Below are 22,683 nucleotides of genomic sequence, written 5' to 3' on the forward strand. Positions count from 1 at the left end.
AAAATTGGTGCTCTGAAAAGTGTCAAGAAAAATGACAAAGAAAAGTCAAAATGAAAATAGATTAGAAGATACTTCCATAAAGGGACTGTATTTTAAGTGAATGCAGGAAGAATAAAATAATAATAATAATGGGCAGGGCACAGGGGTTAGGACATACTAGTTTCAGATAACAAGGCCAGAAAAGCACCAGGATCTTGAACACACCTGACCTGGGGAATCAGATCCTTGAAGTCCGCTCAGTGAGTCTGGCCCTCATTTGCAAATCGGTATTTGCAATGGTCAGATTCACCTGTGAAGTTTTTCCTATGAAAGCCATTATCCAGCATTTTGAAGCCTGCTGTAAAGGAACAAAATTGCAGCAGAAACTGGCTCCTCAGACCTGGGCGTGGGGACTTTGTATTTTCATGAATGCCCTGTGGTGTGGGATTGGGGGTGGGGGTGGGCGGTGAGCTTATCCTGTACATATAATCATATCTGATTTTAAAATTATTTATATATACATAACTTATAATTATTTATATATATACATAACTAAGAACCCAGCTTAAGAGTATTTTTCCAGAGTGAAACATGAGCATCCGGGTATTTAAAATGGTCCAAGCCATGCTTCACAGGCATGGAGGCCAGAAGTAATTGCTGTTGGCAGTGGTGAACTGCCACAGGTTTATGAGATGTTATATGTTTTAATAATTTCCCCCTAACAAGTTTTTTTTTTTTTTTTGTGAAAGAAAGAAGTTGAACACTGAAGCATATCCAGAAAAACCCTACAATCATTTAAGGACCTGAGACATAGGGGTAGAAAGAGAAAAATCTCTGATTTTTAATGTCAAACAAAGAAGCTAAAATTATCAGAAGTAGTTTCTAAATCTCGTGTGGCCAACATCTGATGTTCTTCTCCACTACACAAGCTTCTGGAATCTCTTCTTACAAAGTTTAGATAACAGAAGAAGGAACTGCTTATGTACAAATTGCAAAAGGAAGGCCCATGGAAACTCGTGCATGCAAGAGAGAGCATTGCTATGTTCTGCTGCGTGGTTTAACACTCCAGATACACCTGACTTCGTGCCCTAGAGCTGACGTTTATTTACTATTTAACCTAGACAAGGTACTGGCACTCTGTAAGTTTCAGATTCTCTCCTGGAAAATGACAATTCCAGGTATGCTGACACCGCCATTGATACCAGGGACCTCCCTCCTTGGCCAAAGGGCCCGCGAGCAACCCAAGCTCTGAATCTTGAACAGTTTAGTCCTGAACACTGGCTGCTCACCCCACCAGCTGCACATGGCAGCCTCCACCGGGCTCCATGAACAAGCTGATCTAGAAGCACAGAGAAAGCAGCTTGACTACCTGGAGATCAGTCATGCTGCTGCAGAAGTCAGCAGGAGCCATATCCTCACGCACTTCATCTCCTCTCCTTCATGCAATGCTACTGTGATCCCAGGCTCGGCCCTTTCTTCCGTTTTCCCACCCTCTCTCTTAACCAAAGCAAGTCCAGCCTGATGGATAGATCTACATCCTGCTGGTTCCCTGGGGCAGGCGCTGCCTTCCGCAGCTGGAACTGACGCAGGAACTTCTTACCCAGGGATGACAGAAAGGACGCTGGGCCAAGGAACCGGAACACAGGCAGAGCTTTAATTGCTGGGTCTGACCTGCAGGAGACGGGGGACAGCCCTGAGGGAGAAAGTGATCAAGCTGAGCCCCCAACAGGGAGGTGACAGGCATTTTATGGGGTGGCAGGGATGGACCAGGTTCTGGTGATCATTACTTCCGTTCTGGTTTTTCTAGGTGGTTCTAGAGACTTCTAGGCTACTCCAAGGATCTGGAACAGGATGTTGTGAAAGCTGGCAGTTGACGATCTGTTGAAAATACTTGAGTTAGTCTTGTCTTGGTGTCTTCAGCCTGGAAAGGGTGCATTATCAGTTTTAGATCAACACTCCTTAAATGATTAGCATGCCCATGTGCAGAGCTGAGCAGGAATCTGATCCAACATTGAAGGCAAAGGGGACAGGTGGAAAATGAAGGCAGAGATACCAAGATCTGTCCTGCTTCCAGCTACCCACAGGGCAGTGAAGAGTCAGCACTTTATCCCAGGTGGCCTCTATGTCCCTGTTATAATTGGGGCTTGGGCTCCTTCAGTTTCCGTGGTACTTTTAATGGGGAACATATTGGTCATGAGTTAAGGTCTCAGGACTGCATCTGCCCTTTGTCCCTGTGGTGGTCCCTGACTATCTCAAAGCCCACTCTAGACTTTCTTTAATTTCTGCTACTTCATTCTTGTGTCTCCCCAAGTCACCTACCTTACAAGGTTATTATAAAGAGAAGGTACACCCTGCACATAGAAGGCACTGGAGAAATGCTGTTTATTGGTTTCAGGTTCAAATCACTTGCAAACCACTCACCAAGGGCAGGTTTCTCAGTATGACCTCAGTCTCTTTGTCTCTGGGTCACAAGAATAACTACCTGGAAGGACTGAATGTTAAGGAATGAAGTAAGGTGCACCATATGCACACACCGTGGTCGATTGCTTCCTTCTGTCTTTACCCCTCCAAAAATTAAAAAAGCACCACATGGTAGAATTCTGGAAGGAGTACACAGGAAGGGAACAATGGGTACAAGAGCAGGCTCTGGAGTCAAACTGAGTTCAGACCGTAGTTCCCCCAGCTCTGTAACTCTGGGCACACTATTCAGTTTCCTCACCTGTCAAAGGTGTCTCACCTCACACAGGTAGCTGTAGGATGAAGTCAGCTGACAGACATCAAGTTCTGACAAGACTGGACTAACTTAGTGCTGAGTAAATGTGGACTGGTATTGTTCATCGTTTGACAATTCTCCTTTAGATGGCCGGCCATGGCAAGGACAATCGATGGTGGACATGTTCCCTAGAGGAACATGCTCTCCTCAGCCATGTGGGTGAAACCATCATCAGCCGTGACATTGTTAGATTCACCCACCTACATAGCTGAAGTCCTGTGTTCCATGATGAGTTCTTAGGGTGACCATAAGCTAAGTACCACAGACATGGAAGGATTGAAACTTTGGAAATATGTTCTCTCACACAGTCCTGGAAACAAAACATCCAAGATGTAAATGTTAGCAGGACCGCGGTGACTCTGAAGACCAGGGAAGAGCGTGTCCCTCCAGTGGTTCTGGCCATATTTAGCACAGTTGGCTTTTACAGGTGTCACCTCAATCCTGGCCCCTGATTACACATGGCCAAGTCTGTCTTCTCCCTGGTGTCTCTGTGCCCCCTCTCTCCTTATACCAGCACAATCATGTGACAATCTTACCTTGAGTGCATATACAGAGACTCTGTTTCCAACTAAGGCCGTACTTTGAGTTCCAAGGGAACAAAATTCAAACCATAACACTCTCAGAATATGTAAGGACACAATTCTCACAATTCTTAGCAAGAACTCTTTTAATAGTCAGATTTCAGGGCTGCTACTGTGAAAATCCTGCTACCGTGAAAAGGACACTTGGAGGCAATGACTTTGAAAGTTTGCTATAATCATCCAAGCTGCTTTGTGCTATTAAAAGAGGGGGAAAAAAAGGTTTGAAATTTTTTGTTTTAAAAATAATAACTTTAAAGCAAATAGTTCTGCTAAATAACTAACTATACAGAACCCAAAGAAAGGAAATTGTTCCAAAAGTAGAAATGGAGAATACAACCTAAATCATGGGTGTGTCCTGTTTGTTCCCGAGCTCTCTGCAACGCACACAGGCACACATATGCACATGCATCCTTTGCCCCTGGGTCCTGGAATAGATGGAAATGATCTGAAATCAAGAAAGACAGATGGCTGTGTGGGCCTTGTGAAGCTCACGTATCTTATGGAAGTTGAGAAGTCAGTGCAATGCTTTTTAAGAAAAAAAATATCTGTAAGATTGTTTTATAAATGTGTACGCTGTCCTGATTACCTCCGTGAAGCTTAAGATATCCACTTTGGAGATCACTGAAGGTCAGACCGCCGAGGAAGCCTGAAATCCTAAGGGAAGCAGTGGAGAACTCTGCTCAAGACACTTTCTAAGCAGATACAGATGCTCCTCAAACTGCTCCCCGGTTGTTCCTGAATGCATTTTGTGAAAGACAAAGATAACTTTGTACCCACCAGAAGAGCTCACTGTCCTTAGAGGAGTGTTGAGTCTTTTGTGAAACAACGACTCCTTCATGAACATCTCTACTGTTACCTACGTGTAAATAATTGTTGCTCTTGACAGGGAGAACCTCTTCCTACTCGTGTGGGAAGGTCTACGCGATATGGGTAGCAGGCTAACGTGACCAGCCTCACCTCCTTCACCTCACCAATCCCCCTCACCTCCTCACCTCCCACCTTCTATCTTATACACAAACACCAAATGACCCTCCCTGGAAAGTCATCTTGCCATGATTTGTGATTGGCACTCTTAGCTATTTCTAAGCATATCCTCAGCCTACAAGAGCTCTGAAGACCCCTGTTCATCCAGCTCCGTCTTTTGCTCCTCAGATCTCTTTGAATTCTGGAACTCTGGCTTCCCCATCGATTCCTTCCTTTGCCCCCAGTGTCCTTCATGCGCTAGCTCACGATTTCTCCGGAAGGTTTTCATGCATGCTCCAACTACCCCACATTTTACCCATCACACAATAGCATTTCCATTCTGTGAATATTTCATGGCACTTATCATCTCTCATTTGAATTTTCTTCATTCCTCCCCATGGAACAGTTTTCCTTGCCCAAGTCTTAACTACCCAACCAACTACTGAGTTTTCGGGGTAGTAATTTACAGTCTTTCATTGTGCCTACCCGGGGCCCAAAATAGAGACTGTACGCTCCATTATTGAGGATGGTTTCATGCCACACAGAAATGATGCATAGCGATGAGTGACTAAGATCTGGTCTCTCCCTTGGTATCTTCTACAGGAGGAAAAGGGAAAGCTGAAGCCAAGACAAAGTCAGACTATGACACAAACACTGGACAGGGACAAGAGACTCGGCTCGCAGCAGCAGGGAACTGGAGAAGCTCCATAGGGAACGTGGCTCTTGGAACTGACCTTGAGAGGGGATTAGAACCGATGAGAATGAATCAAATCAAGAAGCGGAAATCAGAGGGAGCACGGGGTCCCACGGTGAGCCCCCATTTGGGGTGGAGCTGAGCAAGAGCAGTAGGAGACAGGAGACAGGAGGCAGGAGGCGGGGGCCTTGGGCTGGCTGGTGTGGGTGTTGTCTAAAGGAACTTGCAGCTTGCCGAGAATGTACAAAGAGGTAAGTCATAATCCTCTATGTTCTCCACTTTGCAAACTAGCAGGGATCAGGAAGAGATTTCTGTTTTGATTGGTAACACTGGGTTGTTAACACTGGAATTACACTGTGTCTGAAATCCTAAATTAATTGAAAAGCAAAGCCTGTATTAACCAAACTCAGGAGCTTGCACAGTTATTCCTCAAAGCCGTAAATCAGAACAAATCAGCACAGAGGCTGCTGGGCTTGCTACCAAACATTAGTGAATTTCACCTGAATTTTTCTCTCTCGTTTAATAAAATAGAAAAAAAAAGGGATAAGCTTTCAGTTACCTACATTTGCCAAAAGGACAGATTAGCTGTGACTGTGTAAAACGCCTGCTCCGTCTCTCATGCACCCCTGCGTGTAGTTAAATAACTAAGTGGTGTTTTCTCCTCGGTAATAACAATGGCTCATTTCTAGGAGGAGCCACGAGACAGCAAGTTGAAAAGAAATCTCTCCTCCACAAAGACAAAGGTTCAGTCTTTACATTTTTTTTTTATAAATAGGACATTATTATATTCATCTTGGTTCAAGCACTTGGAGAAGATCAAAGAGAAAAGGATTAAAAACACATCTAATATTTTGTGCATAATTTTAATCACAATACAACAGTAAACATTTACCATAGTACCCAATTTTCCTAAAAAGTTTGGAAAATTCACATATAAATAATGGGGAGATCCTCCTTGGGGTCACAGGCTGATTCTTGCTGCTGACCCACAGCTGTCTCCCAGTCTGTTTTTCTATGCCTGCTTCCGTCTGAGTCCAAGAGTATACTTAAATACCCCTGAGGCTTTTGGTTTCTTCCAATATTTGCTGTTCTTCTCAATTTTTCTGATATTCAACCTAAACCTTTCTTTTCTTTTATTCTATTTCAGAAATATAAGTTCTCAGGATGCCAAGTCACAGAGTGCTACTTCCTAACTGCTGAGATTTGAAGCTGCTGTTGATTCGAGTTGCCTTTCTTTCTTCTTTCTTCTTCTTCTTCTTCTTCCTTTTTTTTTTAATCCATTAGCCACATTTTGCTTCAGCCGCCAAAGAACAGATGTTGAGCTTCTAATAAGAAAAAGGATAAATCCCACAGGAAAGCAGCATCTCCTGGATCTGAAAGCAATATGAGGACAGAGTTTCTAATATTTGACTAAATTTTGCTTAGGAAATGAAATCCTAGGGTCTCTTCTGTGTACATTAGACTCAAATAAACTAGCAAGGCCTCTTCCTGTCCCAGCCCCGGTGCTGAACTGTGCCTCGGAGGGAAACTCGAGGTCTCTAGGGTGATTGGTTTACCACAGCACAAGCCTCAGCTCGCCACTTACTATATATAGGGTACGGTGGAATAGTACACTTACTATATAGAGAGTACGTGCATAATCGTTCCTAAATCATGAGAAGAATTCTCCGTTCCCGCAATGCCATAGAAAAATAAAGTTTAAAGTGCAATCAGGTGCTTTGATAGAAAACCTCAGTTCTTTGATTACTTCTGAGAGGAATATGCATTAATGTCAAATCATCACTCGATGTAAAAGCTCAGATTTTTCGATAAAAAATAGCTTTTATGGAACATTAAAATCAGATAGACAAGCAGTTAAATGCCTTTGTGCTTTGTAACTCTGGCCCCCTGGTGTGTCTTCTGATGTATATGAGAATAATTGAGAACCACATTTTGAAATTGACTAAAAATTGCCTGGAATTATGGATATTAGATCATTTCAAGATTGTGGAGTCTAGGCCAGAGTTGGCAGTCAAAAAACCCATCCATAAAACCTTCCGCGGACCTATGAAGTCTTCCCCTTCACTCATCCCAGCACTAAAGAGTATGTCATGCATAGAGCTAAGGTCAATAAATACAGGTGAACTGTGGAGTGTCATCTATCTGTCATCAGAGCCAAGTTACGTGGCCTGCCTCCACACCTTTTTTGGTGTGGGTCAATTCCCACTCTTCAACATAACTTCATCACTTACGTGGTAATTACAGGTAGCACCTTAAGTGGCAGGCACCACTGTAAATGCATTCTGCATGTTGACTCATTTGATCCCTCATGACAACCCTAGGATTGTTGTCTGATTATTATTCCTCTTGCAGTTATTGTGATTAGATGACAATTCTTTCAGTTGGAATTTGAGTAGAACAGAGAAGCTGTTTTCCCAAAGTCACCCAGAGAGCAAGTAGCAGAGCCAGGATTCGAGCCCAGTGGACATTCTCTTTAAGCAGTACTAGCCTCTTCGGGTAACTCTCCTAACCCATCCTGACCTCCCTGCCCCTCACAACAGTGTTCCTCAAACTTAAATCTGCTTCATAATAACCTAGAGAGGTTCCTAAGACACTGACTACCAAGCTCTACCTGCAAGTTTCTGAAGGCCTTGGGGGTGGGGGGGCCTGAGATTTTACCCTTCTAACAGATTCACAGGTGCAAAGGCTGCCGCTCCAGGGAACCTTGCTTTGAGAACTTCTGAGCTGCAGACTCATTGTCTATTTAAAAAAAAGCCTGCTAATTTAGGATTTAACACACAGAATGCATCAGATGAAGCCTGTACACTGCTATCAAAGAAATCTAACAGCGTGGTAGCTTCAATAACAAAGTTCACGTAGCCCTTTCCCGGAGACCTAGGACAGCTCACATCAGGACTGTCATTCAGGACACAGAATTCTTCCACTTTGTGGCTCCACCATTCCGCAGGACATTCTTTTCTGCATGATCAAAGGTGGAACTCTGACATGCAGTTCCCATCTGGTAGGAATTGGAAAGTTATCCCTATAAATTAAGGTCCAGACCTAGAAGTGACACATGTCATTTCTACTCACATTCCAATTGAAAGAACTGTCATCTAATCACAATAACTGCAAGAGGTTTGGAAATATCCTACGATGCTCTAAGATGGAACATGGAGAAATGGACTTGGTGGTTGATATGCAACCCCTGCTTCAATTATCCTGCCTTACATTTCTACCCTGTCCCTTCTCTGCACATGACCTGCCATCCTATGGCCCGTATTTATGTACACCTCACATTCTCATCGGGTATACAGCAGATGGGCTTCCCACATGGGGAAGTCTCTATGATTACCTGGAGTGAGGTCTTGATCTTGTAAGTGCTCTCACCAGTGTACTCATGACATCTGGCCTATCAATCTTAAAGACATGCTGTAAAAATATAACTGTGGAATAAAAATATTTTATAAGCTCTTGGATTATTCAGATGTAATCACTATGTCACTAAGCATTTTATCCAAGTCACTCACTTAATCATCACATAAACCCAAAAGATATTGTTTTATCCTGTTTTTCAAATACAGAAACAGAAAAAAAGATTAAGCAACTGGTCCCAATTGCACAGCTATCAATTGACCCAATGGAGTTTGGAAAACACATAGATATGACTCCAAATCTTATAGCTGCTACTGAATTTTCCAGAATAGAAACATAAAATTATGAAATTATTTAATGGCTGGACTGAGCCACCTTTCAAATATGGGAAAGTTATTCAAGGGATTAATATTAATTCGATGATGCTCCCTCCCTAAGAGATGGTTCATGGCCTCTTAGGAGTCTGGCTTGGAGGCATTTAACCCACTGGTCCTCAAGCCTCGCTGAGTGCAAGAATCCCCTGGGGAAACCTTGAACAAATGTCACCATCTGGAGCCACCCCAGATCAATAAAGCACATCTCCAGGCTAAAGAAGAGGCACCCACTTACCTCTGAACTGCCCTGATTGAACCAGCAGCAGGTGTTCAACCAACGAAGGCATGATCATGCTGACCCCAGAAACAGGCAGCTGGAAAGGCCCAGAAGCACATCCTGGGGTAAGATTGATAGGCTCCTTGTCTTTAAACCCGAATATAACTATTAACTATGAGGTCACTAAGCACTCACATCAACCCCAGACGCTTCTCGGCACACATTCCTGTTTAAACGGGTTTAATTTAATGATCCGCACTCTTCAACCTGGCCTCCCTGCTGCGACACGCAGCTCATGGGAAATTCTTTTAATAGAACATTTAATGAAAATGCCCTTGGATGGGCACCAAGATGGGCCTTCCTCCAAATTCCTCAGGGTGACAAATAGCACAGTCTTGTTTCAATATTGTTTATGGGCCTTAAAACTCTGTGTAATCCTCTAGAACTCTGTTTAAACCTCCTAAACAGCACAACTCGGATCCTGTTTGCATTTTCACCTCTGTTAAATTATCTGTTGCTCTCAAAAGAAGAAAACAGAACAGTTGTTCTTCGGGAAGAAATAAAGAGTTCAGGATGAAATGTAAATTCTGCAGCTTGCCTGAAACTTAATATTTGACCTGCAGGAGGCGCTATCAAGTGTCTTCCAAAGTTCCACCCTTTTCTTTCTCAGTGAAGAAAACCCTAAGATTAATTGGTCACATGAAGGCACAAAACAAAGACTACTTTAAAGCAAGGAGTGGCCATGGGACACAATTCTAGCCAGTGGAATACAGCAAATGGCAAAACTTGTGGGAAGTCGCCATGGAGTATGGAAGCACGGCTTTTGCTTCTCTTTCCTTCTTCCTGGTGCCTGAAATGAGGCTCCAAAACCCAAACCTCCAACAGTCATCTCAGACAAAAACAGTCACTGGTGCTGAAGGTGGTAAATCAATCGAGACGGACAGCCATTGGTCCCCAGTGGCCCCAGAGCCACCACACCAGCCCAGGACCACAGGCCCCCATTCATTTCTGGTTAAACTCACTGCGTTTTGGTGTTTCTGTCCCCTGCACTGGAACCTAATCCCAATTAACACCTGGCCACTACAATAAAAGGTCACAAGTGGATTAACGAACTATTAAGGAAAACATTCATACATTTCAAATCAGTTATTTGAAACGGATAGTTTATGATTAAGTCGAATAGACATGCTCTTTCCTGATTGCTCTTTCCTTAGGCTGCAGGGAGGAAATAAAAGGTAAAATATACAGCTCTCATGAAGAGAAATGTGAGAGTTTGAAAGCGTTTAATGTATGAAGAAATTGTTGCTAGGTGACTGTTGTCTGAAGGCCTGCGGAGGTGTGTTGGCACCTACAGAAATGTGCAAGTAGGAGTAATGTTTTGTAAGTTTACCCCTAATGAAGACGCTGCATTATTTTTAAATGGTGAACACTGGGTAAACAAGCAAGTCAGAAAAAACAACTTTTCCTTGTAAGCTGCCACACTCTGCAGGGGGGGAGGAGCGGCCAGTAGGCCAGGACAGTGACCGGCAGCCTCTTCCTTGTTCCCCTCGGTCCCCGCGTGCAGGGTTGGCTCTGAGGTTCCAGGGGCAGCTGCCACAAAACTCAATTTTAGCTTGTAACACCTGCCGGAGACTGCACCACTTGGGAAGACTGGGGTCAGATGCTGATGGTCCTTCTGACAAGGGGAGGCCCAGGCTGATTCTGGTGACAATCTGGTGTCACATGTAGTGAATGTGCCGAAGTGGGAGCAGAGAAGAAGACAGACATAGAAGTTCCTCATGACAGCAGAGAGAGAGGGAGGGAGCAGCCAGACCACGACAGGTCAAGAGCATACTGAGTGTCTGGCCTCAGATCCACAGCCGCTTCCCTGGCCCAGAGAGTCTGACAATGGTGGGACAGTCACTGGTCCCCGAGGCGGAAGGGGATTCTACTGCACCTGCCTAAGGCATCCTACCAGCTTTGAATTTTAAACTTTTCTCCCAAAATGCAATAAAATCTTCAACTGAAGACATACAGAGATATTGTCACTATTAACAGGGTAGAAAACTGGGAATAAAGTTGGTCCTACTAGGTATGAAAAAAATTTGGTAGAGAAGGCTAAAGGCCAGGGCTTAGACAAGCAGAAGACCCTCGGAGGAATACTAGGCCTGCAGAATGAAATTCCAACCTGTGCCAACAGGTCACCCTTGAGCTCACCCTTGCCTCCTCACCCCCGTTAATTTCCATTATTCCATTCACAACTTGAGCTGGTCTGGATGACACCCGCACTCCAGATATCACAGTCTGAATCAACCCTTTTACTAGCTCCAAATTCACCTACAGCCTCAAACTTCACCATGACCCAGCGAGGTGAAAAGGAGCCCATGACCACACCCCTGCCTCTGTGGTGAGAAACAGGCGCAGAACCCCAGCATGGAGCCATCACCCATCGGGTGTGCAGGTCTTTTCCTGAGCTTCTAATGCTTCAGGCCACCAACGGGGGAGGAGAACAAAGTCCAGGCACCCTACAGTATTTCCCCCACAGCTGTTGATGTCTCCCGCCAGGAGTAGTATTGCACAATTGCAATTATTATTATTTCCTTTTTTAAAAGACAAGTTCAAAAAAATCCCGAATAACCATTTAGCTTCCAAGAATTTGCTCATTATGTACTTAGGCCATCCCTTCTGCTCTTTCGAAACCTGATTTTCGTAGCTAGGCATGCAGTAATCTCCCCGAGTTTCTGGAGCAGGTCTTTTTCTATTCATGTGACTGCAAACAGAAGCTCCTTATTCAAGAAGGAAAAGACTTCTGAACCAAGTGAAGGTCTTTTTCCATTAAAATACAAAGACAGAAAAGCGCTATGACTGCAACTAAACCATGAGGCACGATGCAGGAGTCAGGTGCCAGGCACAGCTCCGGCCAAGCCTGTGCAAACCGCGGCACACGGCCAGCAACAAAGGGAGACGTCGATTGGTTAATAACCTCATTTGCCATGTGTTTCTTTAATACCTGCTTCTTGTTTTCTGGTGTCCAAGCTTGTTTTCTAAATGGAATTCAGGTAAGTTATGGAAATGTTGTGCGGTGATGTTTAGAGATATCTATCTGGTAAACTACCTTAACACTCAACAGTGATTTCAAAGTACATCAGGGGTCAGAATATGGAGGAGTCCCTACTTGTGCTTTCTTTTTATTACCACCCTCCATCTTCGGCTCACTTAGCATTGTTCTGGGGTTGGAACTGAAGCTGATTATGTTGTAAAAGAGAGTCCTATGGTTTTTGTCATCCTGTCTATCCCTTTCCCTATCCTATGCCACAGTCCAGACGATTCTCTTGTATAAAGCATATCCAACTGCACTGCAATCCAGATTTTTTAGTGATCCTCTCCATCAGCCCTCTCCTGATGCATAAATTGTTCCAAAGCATCTCAATTGCCTACAAGACGGCAAGAAATAGAAATTGCCAACAAGCACTCTGTGCACACACGCATTGCTAGGAAATAAAGCAGAAAAGCCATATTAAGCCATCTTATTGGGAGTTATCAAGAAACAAAATGAACTAATTATTATTTCCTTTCTTTTCCCAGTGATTTGCAATTCCTGGATGACACCTGGATAATACCAAAAGGTTCCGAGGCAACCCTTTAGAAAGTGACCTTTTGCTTTCCCCTATTTCATTTGCCCTAAGTGTTAATTGACTTTGAAAAAGCAGTATATTATCTTTTTAGAAAAAAAAAGAAAAGGATAGACCTGATTTGTGAGCACCAACATCCCACAGCATCAAAGCGTTGTTTAAATCACCGCACAGCACAGCTGAGAACAACTATCCAGGAGAGGAGAAAAGATTTAAAAGAAAAAAAAAAAAAAGAAGGGGGCGAACAATCTTAGAAAGAGTACCACTGCCATCTAGAGGCACAGGGGAGAGTAGGCAGCCACCAGCTTGACTCGGTGGCCGGGAAATGAGCTCAGTGACCCTCCTACACTTTCCTCATTCTCTTGGTGAGTGTGCAAGGTCACTTGTCTCACACTTAGTTCTAGCAGAAGTGTGGACACCGTGGGGACAAATGGGCGTAGGACTGCTCATCATGCTCCCCGAACTACTGCCGGGTCCCAGGTGTTGGTGTGAGTAGCTACATCACTGTATGACAATAATTTTCCTTTGACACTCACAAGATCCTGTGCGAGTTTTCCTTAGATATCTGGACCCAGAATCAAGGTACATACTTCCTTCCAGACTTTTCTAAATTTCCTCCTTGCAGCATAATTTGTCTTACAGCATACAGACATTCCCTTTTCCCTTTTCTTATAAATTTTGGCCACTCACCTAAGTACAGCTGGGAAGATGTTTCACATATAGCCAATTAGAACAATCTAGAAGTTTCTGAAAACAAGAATGCTAGTTCTATTATTAGAAAATCAGGAGCCATTATTATTGGCATGATTACTGAGGCAGTATGAGGTAGGAGGCTAAGGAAATAGGAGTATTGATGTTTCCATTTATCATGAGACCAGGACTCTCCCCACCACTGTGCAGACCCACAACCACACCCGACAAGCCCTCGGAGACTAAGACCGAGAAATTCCTTTAGCAGAAACCACCCAACAAAAGCAAGCAGGAAAATGGAGATGAGGTGCGCACCAACACATACCCACAGCCGGACCTTATTTTACTTCCTTTAGCTACTTAACTTTGTAAGATGCACAGAGGTTGGCTTGAGTTTAAATGACTGTTCTACCCCTTTCCCATCAAAGAATCCTGAACAATTGACAACCAAGGCCACACCTGCCTGAACCATCTGCCTGGCTGGCTGGCAGGGAAGGGAGAGAACCTGTGTGTTGGTGAGGAAGAGCCGAGAGCCAGGCTGGTGACATCTAGAGAAAATCCAAGCTGGTCCTAGGTGTACTGCAGCCTGCAAAATGCAGTTTAATCAGAACACAATGTTTTTTGTTCTTATTCAAGTGATTTTAATTATTGGAATGCACAATTCTTAAATATGCAAATAAAAATTTTTTAAACCTAAAAAAATATATAATGATGAGGCCAGGTACTGCAAGAAAGCAGAAATTATTCTGACATGTTATCAATTACATTGAATATGCAACTATTTAATTTAGAGTATTAATATAATTTGGAGGTAGTATATAGTCCACAAGATCAAAGTGTATCTCTTAAAGCATCTTTGCCCTTGAAAGAGAACAGGCCTTCTTTCTCTTCTCAGCGGTCTTGGGGAAGGAGTTGCTACAAATTGGGATGGCAATCTCTACATTTAATGTCACTGTTCAGTAGATCATTAAAATGCAATTTGTGACTCTGAGCCATAAAGCAACATTTTTCCTACTGTGTCCTTGAAATTCCTGTTTTTAAAAAACTCCAATTTTACCTAAGTTTTACCAACTCTGTTTCAGGCTGCCTGTCGTGTGAGTTTGACCAGTGTGATTTAAACTTCCCTGCACCAGACTCAGAAGGAGTAGCACCACCCAGCAACTAGCCCTCAGAAATGGTTTCTTACTGGGGATTCAGGAGACAGGAATTCTGCAGTTAGTAACTGGCTCCATAAGACCAGAAAGCAATACTCCATTCCCATAGGTCTTTATTTCCTCATTTAAAAAGAATAGAGAGCCCCGGTGTGTTGGTAGTTTCCTGTAACCTCAGCAGCTCTGGAATCTGAGGCAGGAGGATCAGGAATGAGCCAGGCTCAGCAACCAATTAAAAAAAAAAAGGGTTAGGGATATGGCTCATTGTTAAAGCATCCCTGGGTTCAATCTCTGGTACCAAATAAATAAATGAATAAATTTTTAAAAATAAAAAGAATAAAGAACTTTTATTGTAAGAGTCCAAGATCTCAAGTATATCACCATATAGTCTTAAAAATTAGGCACAATACAAAATAAAAGGACTACATACAGAAAGTTAGTTATGATTAATTACTAAAGTAACACTAAGAAATCTCTATAAATACAAGTTCATAAGGATGAGGTGGATGAAATTCATAGTAATAAATTTTATTACTGAATATAAAATATTACCTTTGCTTTTGATTGTGTAATTTTTTGAGGATGAGTTAAGGAGACAGATTTTCTTTTATCCCCTCGTATGTGGATTCACTGGCCGTCCATGCTCTGAGCATTGGCATCTTTTATCAAGTCTGGGAGTTCATAGCCATGGTGTCTTTAGACATTCCTAACTTCCTGGTTCTCTGAGGTCCTCCTGGAACTCTGACCAGACCCGGCAGAACTCTTCCTCTCCACCCTCTTCTCTTCACCCCTCTTCCCTCTTTTCATTTCTGTCTCTTGGCGCTTGGTTCTACCTAGATTCTTCAGCTAAGTCTTCCAACTTACTAACTTTCTTTCTACTGCTAATAATATTCTGTTGAACATGTTGATTGAGGCATTTTTATTTTAAAAAACATATTTTCCATTTCTAGAAAATGAGAAATTTTTTTTGCTTTGTTTTGTTTTTCCTATCTGCTTGGTCATTCTCCCTTATTCTTCTCCTTCTTTATTTATTCTTCTCTAAATACTATATTTCTATAAACACGCTAAATATGCTTACTTCCTGTTCTCTAATACTCTCCAATATCTGAAGGCTTCTGAACTTGATGCCACCATCCGCTATTCGGATGACTCTGATGGTCTTGCTTTGATTCTTCCTGAGCTTTGTGACTTAGGCTCACACACGGTCCTCATGGACGGTCCCTCCAGATGGGATATGCATCGGCTTCTTCCACTGCCGTGAAGCCCACTGATCTCACACTTGTTGAAACCCACCCAGGGTCTGTCCCAGGGCTAAGGAGAGATCTCTTCTCTCTGGTGCCACACATTGAGGTAAGTGAGTGCCCTCTCCCTGGTGAGGGCAGAAAGGCAGGGAGCTGAGGTCTAGTTTGTGTTTTATCTCATCCTAAGGGTACAGGGCTTTGGGGTCCCATTTTCGCATGACGCCTCTTTCAGGATCCCCATCCTTAGCAGGCTGTAGGCTCTCTCACCCTTTCCATGCCCTGCAGGGACAGGCCAACAAGGAACCAGGCAACTGGGATCCGGCAGACGCTGGCAGAGCAAAAGCCGGCCTCCTGGCTCCCCTTGCTCTAAGCCTTTGCTGACACAGAGCTGGTGGCCCCTGATAGGCCTCAGCGCCTTGCCAGAGCACAGAGGTAGGACTGTGTGGGAGGCCTTGGGTTGTTTAGGACAAGAAGGTCTGCCAGGGACTCTAGTCTGCTAAAGTCAGAAGTCCTATTATAACCAATCTAAATATAAGTCTACGCCCGCACGTATTTTGCAACCTATAACTTAAGATCCTAAAAATTCAGGTTCTTGCTACACGTTGATTAAAGAAGGGACTGATCTTTCCAAAACAAATATAATAACGCCATTCTGGCATTTCCAATGTTATCTCCTTGTACCAGGATCAAATCCAGGCTTCCTGACCTGTTCTATATGAAGACTTCTATATGTGCTTCCTGTCCCATTCTCCACCTGTCCCTCTCCACCATGAACATCCCACCATGGCCACCATCACTAGGTCCCACTGGGTCACCCTGGGTATCTCTGCTTGCACGTGCTCTTGAACCCTTGAGGGTGCTCTATGTGAGCACTCTCCACCTAGTCGACCTTGAGGTCCCAGCCTGTCTTCACCTCCTGCAGGAAGCTGCTACAAACCCCACATCCCGAGGAGTGGTGCCCCTCCTTGGTTACTGCCAGGGACCCTCACCCTCATTCCCTGGCAGTTCTTGCTACAGTGAAGTACTTGCTTGTTTCTATTTCCGTCCTGTTCAGTTTCGTACTTGGCATTTACCACAATCCCAGGCACATAGCAGGCACTCATTGAATAGTTTGATATAAACATAAAGTCTCTTGCAGTTTTTTTCTTAATTGTAAATCAAAGCATCATAGGACCTGAGTATTGCTATAGGACTGGGTCTTAAGTTACTGACACAAAGATAAGGGTTTTGCATTCAGTTTAAGGGCATCATTATTTCAGGAACTTATCTTATCCCAAAATAGCAATCTCCCAAAATATTAAATGCAAGTCCAAAACCCAGTTAACGCTGCGGCCAAGAGGTCAGTAAGTCATCAAAGCTTTGGGGACTCCAGACTTATTGTCTATGAAGGATGCTTTAATTTCTTCATTATAATTCCTGCGGCACTGAAAGGAAGCCAGGAAAAAAGGCTTATTGGAAGGTCTTCCTCTCTGAAATCTTAGGAGATTGTGGTGATTCAACATTCATTAAAACAACAGCTAACTAAAGTGATTAGAGGTGGACGGAGCTTAACCTGGCCGTGCCCACCCACAGGAGGAGCTGTGGCGTGATGTGCCTATGAGCTACATGGACAATGTCTTGCTTTCTTCCTGGCTCTGCTCTGGCCCCTTAGTTGCCTGTTTTGCTTCTGTGTTTCCAATTAATTGCCTTCAGGATCCATGTGAGGCTCTTTTGTTCCATCAGAATTAACCTGAGGATCTGACTTTGCCAATAGGGTACACGTGCTTCAAAATTATCTGCCAGCTAAAATCGCAGCCACCACTGTGACTTTCCCAAATACAGAAGTAATCACTCATCCAACCACTGGATTTTGAAGAAATCAGAGCGAAGTGACCATTTATAAACTGGATAGCATTCAGCTCAGTGGACATTGTTCCTTATGGTAAGTCAAGTGTGCCGAATCTCATCTATTATAAACCGCACTCGAAAAGTCACAAGAAACCAGACTGAACTTTAAAATCATGAAATCTGAAGCACAGAGCAAATGCCTGCTCTAGTTCACATCTTGAATGTCCCCAAAGGCCCAGGTTCTCAAAGGTTGAAGGCTTGGTTGCCAGTCTGTGCACTATTAGGAGGTGGTGGGACATTTCATAGGTAGGGCTTGCTGGGCGTGGAGGTGCACACCTATAATCCCATCTGCTCAGGAGGCAGAGGTAGGAGGGTGGCAAGTTCAAGGTCAGCCTCAGCAAATTAGTAAGACCTTATCTCAAAATAAAAAATCAAAAGGATTGGGGCAGATGTCAGGGGTAGAAGGCTCGCCTATCATGTGAAGGCCCTGGGGTCAATCTTTCTACGGCAAAAACAAAAATTTGAGTTCAGTGGCAGGAAATTAAGGCATGGGGGTATACCCTTGAAGGAGATATCGGGTCCCAGTTTTCTCTTTTCTTTGTCTTCCCTTCCTGGCCACCATGAGGTGATCAGTCTTCTCTGTCACACGTTCTCTGCCATGATATGGAACCAACTCATCATGGACTGGAACCTCTGAAAATGTGAGCCAAATACACCTTTTCTTCCTATAAAATTGATTCTCTTAGGTATTTTGTCACAGTGTCAAAAAACTAACAATGCCTAACGTTGACAATTCGAGATATTGGAAGAAACTCTGGGGTCTTTCCGTCTTCAACCCTCTAAAAACATTTACAGAATTAGAAAGGAGTAATGTATCTTCTTTAAATTTCCTGCTCATTAATTATGAGTACAAGAGAATCGACTGAGTTCTTGAATTGCTGCACTTTTAAGGTTTCTGGGTCCAAGTTAGACATCAGTCTTTTCCAGGATCTTCAAGCTCATACTTTATGATAAATGTCTGTGAAATCCCTTTTCTGGAGGAAGACCACAGCTCTTCATTCTCACTTATTGATGGTAAGCACTACATTCACCTCTTTCTGATGACGCGCTCAGTGCCCTGCGATTGCACTGATGTCTCACGGCAACCTCATACATTTCACTAGGGCTAGTGAAGGTCTCAGGGTAAAGATAAAATCTCATTATTGGGAAACCTGCTCTCCTCTGAGGAAAGCCCACCGTGGAAAGACGCCCTCGGAACCTCGGAAACAGGCAGCTGGAAGGATGACCACCCAGAGGGGACTTGTGGAGTGTGGCCAGGGTCCACAGGGCATTGATCCTGGCTGCGTGGCTGGCCTAAACGAACAGGAGCACAGTAAGGAATGAAATGTGCTGACGGTATAAAGAAATTTAGTCAACACCAGGTGAGGACGCAATAAACCCCGTCACCACTTGGGGGGATCCGAGCTATAGACTGGTAAGTATCGTGTGCCATTCAATTGTGGAAAAGTCAAATGAATTAATAAAGAGCTAAGCAATAAGAAATGGAAATTGAACCCTCTACAGAACCTAGATACCAAATCATTCTTCCCGGAATTCAATGCAGAGCTACCTTTTATTTTTCTGTTTGGAAATAGAACCCTTATAGCGTTGGACATGATTTTCATGGATAAAGTCAAGGAGGGAAGATATTGGTAGCCCTGGGGGGATCTTACGCATTTGGGGAGCGGTACTGGAAATTGAACCCAGGGGCACTTAACCACTGAGCCACATCTCCAGATCTTTTTATTTTTTTTTTTTTTTTATTTTGAGACAGGGACTCACTAAGTTGCTTAGAGCCTTGCTAAATTGCTGAGATTGGCTTTGAACTTGTGATCCTCCTGCCTCAGCCTCCTGAGCCACTAGGATTACAGGTGTGCACCACCGTGCCGGATTTATGCGTCTCTTCTTGAGAGGAACGATAGGTACTATAAAGAAGTTTTAGTATTCAGTCAGACCAAGCTGGAAGGTTAAGGCTTCTGGATGAGAACATTTCAACCACGGATCCTACCGATGTGCAGGAATATGCAAAATATTCCCACAAACAAAAAGTGGGATGAAGACCATTTCAGTTTTTGTCAAATTTACACTGATAAACAAAGGCTGGTGCTGGGGCTGTAGCTCAGTGGTAGAGTGCTCAGCTAGCACATGTGAGGCACTGAGTTCCATCCTCAGCACCACATAAAAATAATTAACAGTAAAGGTATTGTGTCCATCTACAACTTAAAATTTAAAAAAAAAAAAAAGGCTGAAAGCAGGAACAAAAGATCTCAAATAAGAAGTCGCTGTCCACATTGACTGCTCTTATTTCCACACAGTGAGATTCAGATAATGACAGAATAATTAAACGTGTTGAGAGAAATGTGAAAATAACAGATGCAGGAGGGAAAGGGGAGACGACTTTGATACTGATACACCAAGACTGATCAATAGGCAGATGAGTCCCTGTATCTCTTGAAGTCACTCTTGTTGGAAGAGCTATTTTTCCAGAATCATCCCATCAAGAGTTGTTTGGGCCATCTAAATGCACACGTTTTTAGCTGTTAATAAGGAAATCAAAATCTCTATTCAAGAAAAATTGGATTATCTTTTTGTTCAATTCATTTTGTTATGTTTAATAAATTATGGTTTTAGCAAAGTATGATTGAAGCAGTTTCAATAGAAGCTATTATCTAACACTTCTTTTAAAGTATGTTTGGGGATCCCACTAAGACAACCCAAGTATGAATTGTTTAATGAGCAAACAAGATGCTTCCTAAAATAATAATAATAATAATGGCCCTCCTCAGAGGAAGAGGGGAGGTGCGGTTTCACCCCTCCTTTCCAGAGTCAGGATTTATTCTAATTAAAGAAAAAGCAGACAGGTGCTTCACCCTTGCGAGAGCCCCAAGCATCACGTAGACATTTCCCCTCCTCCTGCCTCTGCTGGGTGGCTGATGGGAAGTGGGCTGGGGAGGAAGGGCAAAAGGACCAGCCCTAAGGGAAGTCAAGAGCAGGCGACTGAAACTTCAAATGTCATGACTGTCCCTCTGAAAATGCTCACAGATAGGAAAAAAAAGTACAATTTTAAAAGTTGAAAGACTTCCCAAAGCCCATTCATAGATTGACTATTGCATTGGAATGTATTGCAAAACCACATCTATGAATGAACAAAAATACCCCAAGTTGACTTTTGAACATGTTCTGACCGTCGTCTTCTGCACATTCCTTGGCGTGCAGAGACGGAGGTGTGCAATGCACAGGTGGCAAAATACAGACGGAGTACAAAAGGGGCAGATGACACAATAGGCCCCCAAAATGCCTGAAGGACACCCTAGGAACCTGACCCTGAATGGCCCCACGTTGGCAGGTTCTAGTTTCTCATGACACCAGCGAGCTCTTGGCTCAGAGCTGGCCTCAGCCTATTTTCCCTCCACCGCAGGTGGCTCCAGTTATCACTCTGCTGTAAAGAATGTAATCTGCTCTCCAACCGAGAGCAGAGGTGAATTGTGTTGTGCTCTTTCTTCTGTCATGAATAACATCTCCCAGCTGCTTGCTGTAATAGGCACTTCCAGCCTCCACCTCCTGGTCCCGCCAGCATCTCCTCAGTGTGTTGGGGGTGGGCTCAGGAAGGTAGAGGCCCTCCGGAGCGCTACGTCCATCCAGCAAGGTGACTTCCTGGACAATGCTATTTCTCGAGGAATCCATGGAGGATTGGCACCCCTGAAGCTGTGTCCGAGTGCCTGTCCCTGACGTGGAAGTGGGAGGGGTTCATGCTGGACCTACCGCTGAAGTGAGCAAGTGTGCGCCATGTTGGCAGTGAGTGACCATCAGAGAAGCCAATAACGATAAGAACCCATCCTCAGGATGAGCAGCTCCCTGCTGAGGACACCTCAGTGGGTCCCCACCACATGCAAAAGGAAGGGCAGACTCCTCTGCAGGGCTCTCTGGACCCTTCTCTAGCCTCCTCTCTTCCTGCAGGTCCACCTTCAACCTGGACCAACTGGCTTTTGGCACGTCCTGCATTTCCCACTCCCATCCCGTTTTCTTATTGTCCCATTTCAAAGCCCTCACCCTTCCTTTGAAGCCAAATCGCACCTCCTTTATCAAGAAATCTACCTGTATGTCCCCCATCTTAGCTTCAGAAGAAAATGACTCACAATCCCCTGTCGACTGGGCAGAACACAGGATGTGGATTCAGGCAAAGGCAAGCTTGAATCCAGGTCATGTGCCGTTAGAAAAGTGACTCCGCCTCGGCTTCTCGTTTTTTTTTAAATCTGTAAAATTGAGACAGATCATATGGAAGGAATGTGGTGCGTGTCACCCAGCATATGAGCAGTGCTCAGTGGTCTTTTCTTCCTTTAAATTCAGCCACGCTCAGTGCTTTTCAGTTGCAGTCTCATTGTGTGACTGCTGTGTACACATCTGAATTGGTCTTCTGTGTGACACAGAAGAATATCAACTTGTGGCGGAGGCCCGCTGTGACGTTCCCACGTAGCCCACACCGTCCTCCCTTATCTCCTTACTCTGCATTCACACCCCATGGTAACCATCATTCCCAGCCTAGTTCATCCGGCATTTCATTTTTCTCCAGATGCGAGTTTCCTAAGAGCAGGGACTTCCTCCGTGATGCTTGCTGCTGTGTGACCAGGACGCAGAATGCACAGGTCAAAGAGAAGGTGCTAGGCAATGTCTGACAAATCAGTGACAGATTTAATAAGCCCTTTAAAGCCAGTAATAATTTCCCAGCTGTTATGAAACTTGGAAGTTAGAGGGGACATTAAGATCCCTTTACTGATGTCAGAGCTCCCCAGAGGGCTGCATGCCCAGCAGAGCCCCTCCCTGCCGATGGGAAGTGCAGCTTCTTCTCACCCCAATAGTGCACAACCACGAAGGTCCCCTCACATGCAGCTGCTGTTCCCAAGGCTTAAATTCCTCCTCCTCTCCACCAGATGAACTTCCCCTGATCCCTGGATGCCCCATGTGGCATAATGGCAGGAGCAAGAGCTTTGGAGCCACACAGAGCGAGGTTGGATGCACTCATTAGCTGGTCCATCTTGGATGCCTCATCTGGCTGCTGGGAGAACGTGAAAGAAGCAGATGGTGAGGGTGCAAGGTGACGCGGGGAGGCCGGCCATCAGGGTGTGCAGGGGGTAGGCTGCCTACAAGTGGAAGATTCAAAGCAAGTCTTTGCTGTTCCTTTCCCTGTAAAC

At 44.1% G+C, this 22,683-nt stretch overlaps 2 long non-coding RNA genes across 5 annotated transcripts; both read right to left on the reverse strand.

Annotated features, from left to right (window-relative positions):
• Positions 1-1,611: 1,611 nt before the first annotated feature.
• Positions 1,612-5,281, reverse strand: LOC110599138 (uncharacterized). Of its 3 annotated transcripts, XR_013426168.1 has the most exons (5): positions 5,031-5,279; positions 3,920-4,068; positions 3,671-3,778; positions 2,953-3,062; positions 1,612-2,880 (listed from the first exon to the last, which is right to left on the reverse strand). It is a non-coding gene; the product is annotated as an uncharacterized LOC110599138 (long non-coding RNA). The 3 variants fall into 3 exon arrangements; XR_013426167.1 differs by having other exon boundaries at positions 1,612-3,528; positions 5,031-5,281; XR_013426166.1 differs by having other exon boundaries at positions 1,612-3,062.
• A 556-nt stretch (positions 5,282-5,837) lies between these two features.
• Positions 5,838-12,756, reverse strand: LOC144366951 (uncharacterized). Of its 2 annotated transcripts, XR_013426170.1 has the most exons (4): positions 12,663-12,756; positions 8,954-9,032; positions 8,325-8,415; positions 5,838-6,363 (listed from the first exon to the last, which is right to left on the reverse strand). It is a non-coding gene; the product is annotated as an uncharacterized LOC144366951 (long non-coding RNA). The 2 variants fall into 2 exon arrangements; XR_013426169.1 differs by lacking the exon at positions 12,663-12,756 and having other exon boundaries at positions 8,954-10,230.
• Between the last annotated feature and the right edge of the window lie 9,927 nt (positions 12,757-22,683).

Source organism: Ictidomys tridecemlineatus, chromosome 9 (genome assembly GCF_052094955.1).
Source record: "Ictidomys tridecemlineatus isolate mIctTri1 chromosome 9, mIctTri1.hap1, whole genome shotgun sequence".
NCBI classification, from domain to species: domain Eukaryota; kingdom Metazoa; phylum Chordata; class Mammalia; order Rodentia; family Sciuridae; genus Ictidomys; species Ictidomys tridecemlineatus.